This window comes from Mus pahari, chromosome 9 (assembly GCF_900095145.1).
Source record: "Mus pahari chromosome 9, PAHARI_EIJ_v1.1, whole genome shotgun sequence".
In the NCBI taxonomy this organism is placed as follows: domain Eukaryota; kingdom Metazoa; phylum Chordata; class Mammalia; order Rodentia; family Muridae; genus Mus; species Mus pahari.
Window position 1 is genome coordinate 12,843,730 of NC_034598.1, and position 9,348 is coordinate 12,853,077.

Sequence of the window (9,348 nt, forward strand, 5' to 3'; positions counted from 1 at the left end):
GGGGAGAGTTAAAAGAGCTGGGTTTGCTGCTATTTATCTATCTATATACATATCTACCTATTAATTATGTATTTATTTGTATTCAATTATATTAACCGTTTATTGGTGTATATTAATTGTAAAAAAAAGTTGATTTCATTGTGTTTTATGAATACACATTAGATACCTTCATTGCATCCCTTTTCTCAATTAATTTATCTTCACTCCTCCTGATGCCATTTTTACATTCTGATTGGTTTTCTGGTTTATTTCATGTATAAAAATAGATGGTTCGCAGGGTACTTGTCTTTTTGAGCTTGTTTTTTTAAAAAAAATTGCATAATAGTATCTTCAGATGGTTTAGTTTCTGGAAAGGACTTGCTTGCAAAATAAAAAGAATTGACAAATGTTATTGCATCAAGGTAAAAAGCTTATTCTACAAAACAAAGAAAAACTATTAACAGAAGAGATAGTCTCCAAAGTGGAAACCACAGGAGATTGTTATACAGAATATACAAAGAACTCAAACAATTAACAATGAAAAATAATCCAATTCATAGAGGTGTAGTTGGCTGCCTATTTTCTTCCAAAGTCACATTTATAAGGCTGGGGCTTGGTTGCCATTTTGGAACTAAGATTCCAAGTGGTCACCTGCTCTTCTTTGTTAAGAAGTCTCATGTGGCTAAATTGTATATATAAGACAGGTGATTGTTGCTAAATATCTATTTTGTGTCTTTGAGCCTGAATTTTAGAGTTTGCCAGACACTGCCTGGCAACATTATCAGACTCCAATAAGAATCATTGTCTCTGAGTCACTTACTAGCTGTCTTACTGGGTAACAATTATCTAATGCTGTAGTTCATAAATGATGGAAAAATATGGCTGATGAGATCGCACATACATCAGGGAGGGGAAGTTCTGGCACCAATTTCCCCTAGACATGTTAGTGCCAAATTCCACTGAGAAATTTCATACTGCAACATTTTGTAACTTTTAAAATTTTTGCCTACATATATAGGTTTTATCTATTGATTTGGTTTCTGACAAATTTAAATTACTATGGACTTTATAAGTTCCTTATTATATTTTCTTTAAATTATTATACATTTTTGGTTATATGCTCTTTTACACTAATTACAAGTAACTTTTTCAGTTTCACAATCAAAATTCAAGTTGATCACTTTTTTAAGCAGATAATCAAAAATAGTCTCTTGGTAGGCCTCTCGAAGATACAGATTGTCCTGGCAATGATAGACTTTGTTTATATCTCTAGTTCCATAGATATATGTTATAGCCTTTAATTTTTTTGAGAAACAATATTAAATGTGATAATGAAGGATAATTCGGGAAATATTTCAGTAAGCAAAGAATACTAAAATTACATAGCAACTAAATGAGTTATTTAAAACAAGTACAAGAGAACCTCAAACGACAGTCAGTAACCACCACCAACCATGACATGCCACCTTGAGTCACATCCTGAGTGGAACGCTCCCTTGTTTATTTAGCATACCATTATTTTTCATAATAAGTTATTTACTAAAGCATACACCATGAATCCTATTTAATCTTAAATGGAATCACAAACTACTTATTGTAGTAAATGTTAATTCTTTCTCATTTATTATAAAGAATTATTTATTTTGTACTGAGACACTGTGATTTTTTTGCAAATATTTTATCTCATCATTTATTTTTATATTATTCACCTAAGTCTTTGATTATACCCATACAATTAATTTCAGTAAAAGCAAACTTATAGTTTTTAAAAATTTCTGCTTTGCATTTTATTTATTTAATAATTATTTTTACCATAGGGTAAGGAAGCTATTATACTTTTGTGAGTTATTGTTATTTTTATTTATTCAGTCAGATTATCTTTTTGAAGAATATAAATTAGTTCAACAACATAATGTGTTACTGACATTCTTGAGTTTGATTTTTTTTTCACAGACAAAATAGGACTGAAAAGAAAACCTTCTAAATATGAAAAAACTATTCAGAAATAAACAATAAAGGCTTATTACATGATGAGACTTAATCATCGTAAATATTTCAAGAAATTACTGCTATTAAAAATTGTATAATTTTAAACTTAAAATAACAGTAAGAAAATATTGATACCAATGAGAAAAAGCAACTAATACTTTTCATAAACCTGAAAAGATATTTGAAACAGAAGTAAACAGTAGAATTGTACCTTTGCTTATGTCTATTTCTGACATCATATATTTGTATATGTGATATTATATTTATACATCTGTTGGGGACCGACACTGAGCCATAAGCCAAAGTTCCCCTCCCTTCTGGAGAAAATTCTGACCTTTTGAAAGGACAGCTGACAGAACACAAAGATCAGACAATAGTAACTGCAAACTTCCTGAGATAAACCACAGAATGCTAGGTACGAAGACCCCCCCCCCCCCGTGTTGAGGCATGGGCATTTCCTCACTCTTTACTTCCTCCTTCTCTCAGCTTATATTCTGTAACCTTTCTCACAATAAACAGACCTTGACAACCATTGCAGGATCTCCTCCTTTTTTTCCTACCCGTTTCTCTTTCAGGCATGGTCCCCCTCGCCCGCCCCCCCCCCGAATAACTGGGTCCTAAGGGTTGGGACATACACCTTTAAAGGCTGCATTCTGAGTGTGTACATTCATCCAACAGTTTTTTCCCCCACCGTGATTTAAGATATATTTTGTTCCTGTGATCACAAGTTTAACATTTAACTTTACCAGTGAAACTTCATTGTGTTTATTTAAGGACTCCATTTTGCTGTTTTATTGTATTTCTCCTAAATTGCTGTTTCTTAAAGAAAAGTAAAATGAGTTTAAGTAAATATCTTATGCAATCATTAGCTAGAAACAAGATGATAGTGCTTAAGAAATGTAGCCCCCATTTATCATTAAGTTGTAAAGCAACGATAAAGTCAGTGTCAGCAATCATTAGATCCATGCTCTCCTGTGTTGTCTTTTGATTCTTTTACCTTCCTTACTCTCTGGTACTTGGTACCTCAGATTGTTTCTCAGCTTCATTTCTCCAGTGTCTTTCCCTTCTGAGTTTATCCTGTTAAAAATAATGGTAATTCTCTAGAGTCTAACTTCTTTGTATATATTGGCTATTAGCCCTCTATCAGATTTAGGATTAATAAAGATCTTTTTCCCAATCTGTGGTTTGCCTTTTGGTTTTATTGACAGTGTCCTTTGTCTTACAGAAGCTTTGCAACTTTAAGAGGTCCCATTTGTCGATTCTTGATCTTAGAGCACAAGCCATTGGTGTTCTGTTCAGGAACTTTTCCCCTGTGCCCATGTGTTCACGGTTTTCCCCACTTTCCCTTCTAATAGATTCAGTGTATCTAGTTTTATGTGGAGGTCCTTGATCGACTTGGACTTGAGCTTTGTACATGGAGAAAAGAATGGATCAATTTGCATTCTTCTACATGTTGGCTTCCAGTTGAACCAACACCATTTGTTAAAAACACTTTCTTTGTCCACTGGATGGTTTTAGCTCCTTTGTCAAAGATGAAGTGACAATAGGTATATAGGTTCATTTCTGGATCTTTAGTTCTATTCCATTGATCTACCTGCCTGTCCCTGTACCAATGCCATGCAGTTTTTATCACTATTGCTCTGTACTACACCTTAAGGGAAGGGATGATGAGTTCCCCCATAAGTTCTTTTATTGTTGAGAACAGCTGTTGCTATCCTGGGAGAACCAAATTACCCTCTTAAAAAGGGGGGAACAGAGCTAAACTGAGAATTCTCAAATAAGGAAACTTGAATGGCCAAGAAGCACCTAAAGAAATATTGAACATCCTAAGTTGTCAGGGAAATGCAAATCAAAACAACCCTGAGATTCCACCTCATACCAGTTAGAATGACTAAGATCAAAAACTCAGGTGACAGCAAATGCTCAGGAGGATATCAAGAAAGTGGAACAATCCTTCATTGCTGTTGAGATTACAAGCTGTTACAACCACTCTGGATATCAGTTTGGCAGTTCCTCAGAAAATTGGACATAGTACTACTGAGGACCCAGCTATACCACTCCTGGGCATATACCCAGAAGGTGCTCCAACATGTAATAAGGTCACATGTTCCGCTATGTTCATAGCAGCCATATTTATAATAGCCAGAAGCTGGAAACAACCCAGCTATCCCTCAACAGAGGAATGAAAACAAAATGTAGTACTTTTACACGAAATACTACCCAGCTATTAAAACAATGACTTCAAGAGATAACTTGTGGAGCAGAGACTGAAGTAAAGGCCATCCAGAGACTGCCCCACCCCAAACCTGGACACTATTGTGGATGCAAGTAAGTGTTTGCTGACAGGTGCCTGATATGGCTGTCACCTGAGAGGCTCTGCCAGAGTCTAATAAATCCAAAGGTGGATGCTTGCTCGAAGCCAACCATTAAACTGAGCATGGGTCTTGGATGGAGAAGTTGGAGAAGGACTGAAGGACATAAAGGTTTTTGCAGCCCATGGAGGGAGTAATAGTGTTAACCAGCCAGAACCCCAGAGCTCCTGGGGCCTGGACCACCAATAAAAGAATACACAAGGAGGGACTCATGGCTCTGGCCACATATGTGGCAGAGGATGACCTTGTTGGACATCAGTGGAAGAAGAGACCTTTGTGCTTGATGGTAATTTGGTGACCCAGTGTGGAGGAATTTCAGGGTGGGAAAGACTTGAGGTGGGAGAGCACCCTCATAGAGGCTGGGAGGGGGGTCCCAAAAAGGGAGACCTAGAAAGGGGAAAACATGTAAATAAAGAAAATATCCAAGGAAAAAAATGCTTGGAAGCTTTTGTCTCCTACTAACAGTACCCCTGAAGATGGACTGGCTCAACCAGCTTAAGGTTGGATGAGAACACGTCATTCAACAGTTCAAGGTCAATCAACCCTCTTGTCTTTTGTCTAATTGACCAACACTACATCAGGGGAGAAAGACTGTCCAGAGGCTATAAAATCCCCATCCCTCATGAAGAGACTGGAGTTTCCAGCTTTGCTTTGCAGAGTCTTTCCTCTGTGTTTCTGAAGCATCTGCATTGTCTGACCCACAATACATGCCTTTCTTCAACTGTTAAAAAAAAATGGTGGCTGTTGTAAATTTTTGTTCTCATGGCAACCTGTTTTCAAAGATGCAGCCTTCTCTGGACTGTGGACTGGTTGTCACAATTGTAAACCAACGAAAGAACTGCAGGAATATCTGTTTGATTCATTGTGTTATGTTGCATGATGACCATTTGCCCACCCAAGCTGATTCCGCATTTATTATTTTCATAGAAATTCCTTTTCTGGATATTCTAAGGTACATTCTTCTTCTCTCTGCCTCGACTGTTCTAGATCTAGCCTCTTTCTACATTTTAGGAGGCTAGCAATTAAACTTCCACACACACGTTTGTTGCTGAAAATGTTAATGTAGTCACAGTCACAATCAAGACCATTCCTGTAAACATGTATTTGGAATTGGTGATTGTAAGGAACTTTCTGGACTCATTTGTTTAGGTAAGAGCCTGAGTATATATTCTGTGGAAAACATAGATGACTATTACACAGTTAATTATGCACAAAGTAAACATGTTCAATTGGAAACAGCAAAATGCCACCTAATAATGGATAACTGGAGATTTATGGTATGCACGGCCAATCTGTAAGGGCTTTTACTCATGAATGTAAAATTAATGCAACATTACCTAAACGATCCAGAATGAAGGATTTAATACATTGCTTTACCCTTATTGCTACTTATTTCTTGTCAGCAGATTTTTCATTTTGCCTTAATTTATTGTACATAAACACTATGCAAATATCTGGGTCATATTTAAAAACATATGGCTTGTTCATATGATTACTGGTTAGGCATTTTGTTATAAATGACTTGTTAAGCAAATTACTTTCTTAATTATACAGGTTAACATATAATCACTGTGCCCACATGTACTTGTTAGAGAAAGCTTCAGTAAGTAAACATACTGTGAATAATATAGAGAGTATGTCCATATATTATTTCCTGGATGTGCAGTATGTTGTTTCCTGATGATTTTTGTCAATGCAAACCTACTTATTTTACAATGATCATTTTGAATTTTATATTTCTGGTAGTGTGTGCATTTTAAAATGAAATTTCTCATCCAATGTGATTTTTTTAAATCTTTTTTCCCCAAAACAAAGAGCAATTGAGTAGGTTCAGATAAGATTAGGTGTTAATTGGCAGCTACAATTCATTCTGATGATCCTTTATTCCAAGAAGTTAATGTGACTAAGAAAAGCTGCCAAATACAGAACAAATTAAAGACGCATTAAAGGGAAATATCAATGTGAAGAAGAAATAAATAAAAATAAATGTAACAGAAGTCAAAGTAATTCTCAAAATGCATAGTATGAACTTTTGATATCTGTTTATTCAAAAATTTTATCATTTAAAGCAGACACAGTGAAAAACCAAATGTTCAATGATTACAGTGTCACAGCACCCAGGCTTCAAAGAATCACATCTATTCCTGGATTGAAACTGTAGGAATATAAACTATGTATGTCTTTAGAGAAAGTGCTCTAAAACTTAAATGGTGACAAGTGAAACTATCATGACAAGTGCACTATTTTTAAGGGATGCATTACTCAGGTGTCATGTGTGTTTGGTCAAAAGGGCTTAAATGTGGAAGAGTTTCATAAAATTCTGAACTTTATGCTCAATTTTTGTGTGAATATTAGATACATATAAATAATATTTTATCTATCTATCTATCTATCTATTTATCTATTTATTTATATAATACCTAAACAATAGTCTCATAAGTGATTCTCATGAGAGATGATAGTCTGATCTACAGTTAAACTTTCAGTATTAAGTCAGCACAATGCTATGGTCACCTGAGTTGGACTATTTCCTGGCCAGAATAGAATAGTGATAGGAAGTTAGTAAAACCAATGCTATTCTATTATGCTGTATTACGGGATGTCACTTTCAATTATTTCTGTAAATTTGCATGTAGATCAGATATAATGCCAAGTATCCATGTAAGTGTTTAAATGAGATTTAACTCATTTAGCTATCCACCTACAATGAATGATTTTCTTTATTTTTTCCTTCTTATTATTTTTTCGTTTCTTAATCTTTGTTTTTACAGTCCAGACTTTATCCCCTTCCTGGTCTACCCTCCAACTGTTCCACATGCCACACCTTCTCCCCCCCCATCCCCATAAGAATGTCTCCATCCACCCCAAACCCACTAGACCTACTCACTCCCTGGGGCCACAAGTCTCTCAAGAGGGTTAGGTGTGTGTTCTCTACCTGAGTCCAGACCCAGCAGTCCTCTGCTATATACATGTTGGGGGCCCCATATCAGCTTGTATATGCAGCCTGGTTGGTGATTCAGTGACTGAGAGATTGTGGGGGGAGGGGGGAGAGGGTGGTTCAGGTTAGTTGAGATTGCTGGTCTTCCTATGGAGTCACCCTCCTCCTCAGCTTCTTCCAGCTTTTCCCTAATTCAACCACAGGGTCACCAGCTTTTGTCCATTGTTTGGGTGTAAATATCTGCATCTGACTGTTTCAGTTTCGTGTTGGGCCTTTCAGGGCAGTCTTGATAAGCCCCTGTTTGTAAGCACATCATAGCATCAGTAATGATATCAGGCCTTGGAGCCTTCCCCTGAGCATGATCTCAATTTGGACCTGTCACTGGACCTCCTTTTCTTGAGGCTCTTCTGTTTTGGTCCCTGCAGTTCAGACCGGAACAGTCCTGGGTCAACATTCAAAGGAATGGCAACCCCATTCCTCCACTTGATGCCCTGTCTTTTTTCTGGAGGTGGACTCTACCAGGCATTTCATCTAAGGTCCCCCCTTTTGAGTCCTGAGAATCTGTCACCTCCCAGGTCTCTGGTACATTCTAGAAGGTCCCCTTCCTCCCAAGATTGCCTGGTAGATTTGGCTTTGAGTTATTTGGTTGAGAGAAACCGACGGGTAAAATATGCATATATGTTGCAGGGCAGATATCTACCGTCTATGCCTTTAAAATCTATTTCTTTTCTGTAATTCGAGTTATTGCTTACTGTGTATCATCTGGGCTGCTCTAAACTACAATTGGCTAGCCCTCAGGGCCATGCTTACTTGACTCCCAACCTTGTCCCCTCTGACCTGTAATTTTAGGATCATAATACAAGTTAGGATAGAAATTGATTTAGATACAGAACTCTAGACACACCAGGATATGGTAAATGATAGAATACTTTCTCCTGAGTTGCCAAATTTGAACAAACTGGATTTTTAAATGTAATTTTTACTTAATAATTTTCATAGTTGTTCAAAGGGTATGTGATTTATTATTATAAGCAAAAAGGCATTTTTATTTAGAAAAAAAAAGAATTGTTGGTGTTTGGTCTGTTGCTTTGTATTGTAATGCTAAATTCTAGACCTAAGCTACTTCTGTTTACAAGTTGTGCAAAACTTGTACTTTGACTTACAAATATTAGGTAAATAAAATTGGCTTTACAGCTAGTTACTTGGGGGATTAGAGATAGGTGGGTTTGTAGAGAGAAAGAGGAGGACAAAGGTCAAGCAGAGGAGGAAGAACCCTGAAGGTAAATAAATGATGAACACATGGCAGGAGAAGCAGCAAGTATCTGAGGTACACTGTTTGCGAGGTGGCAGGGCCACCACTTGGAACAATAGATTAGAGTTACCCATCCCCCACTTCCCCAGTAATTGTCTAAGCCAAGGAAAATAAGCATCGCCTGAGTCTCATTTATTTGTAAACTACTCAAAGATGAGATTAATTTGGTTGTACTCTATTTCAGTGCACTTTAAGTTGGGCATAGAATCAAACTATCTAAGACAAGCTGCTGAGTATAGAGGTAAAGCCCCCGACCCCGAAATGCACACAGGTTTGAAGCTACGCTTGGGACCCACTGGACTACAGCGACTGGGCAAGCTTTCTACTTGCATGGCCACTGACAGAAATATATACCGTGGCTCTCCAATAGCCGCAGGCTGCTCTGGAAAGCCAACACTCTACTTAGCAGAAAGCGCTGCTTGTGTTGAGACCCATAAAGAAGAATAGCAGCCTAGTCTGGATCCACTGAGTCCCCCAGCCTGGTCCCTGGTGAGAGGGGCCAGCCCAACCCAGTTTGGCAGGATACATGGGCCAGAGACTAGTGGGGGATATCTAGGGATGAAGGCCTGAAACTGCCAAGCTTCTCATACTCACCCTGTTTCTATGTAGTGTTAAAATTCAAAAGAAAACTGTTTTCTATATTTGGGATGGATGGAATCACAATGGCACACTGCATCTGGATTCCACATGATTTTTCCTTACTTATCAACATACAACAAATGGCTGCTTTGGGGGGGGGGGTTGAGACAGGGGTTCTC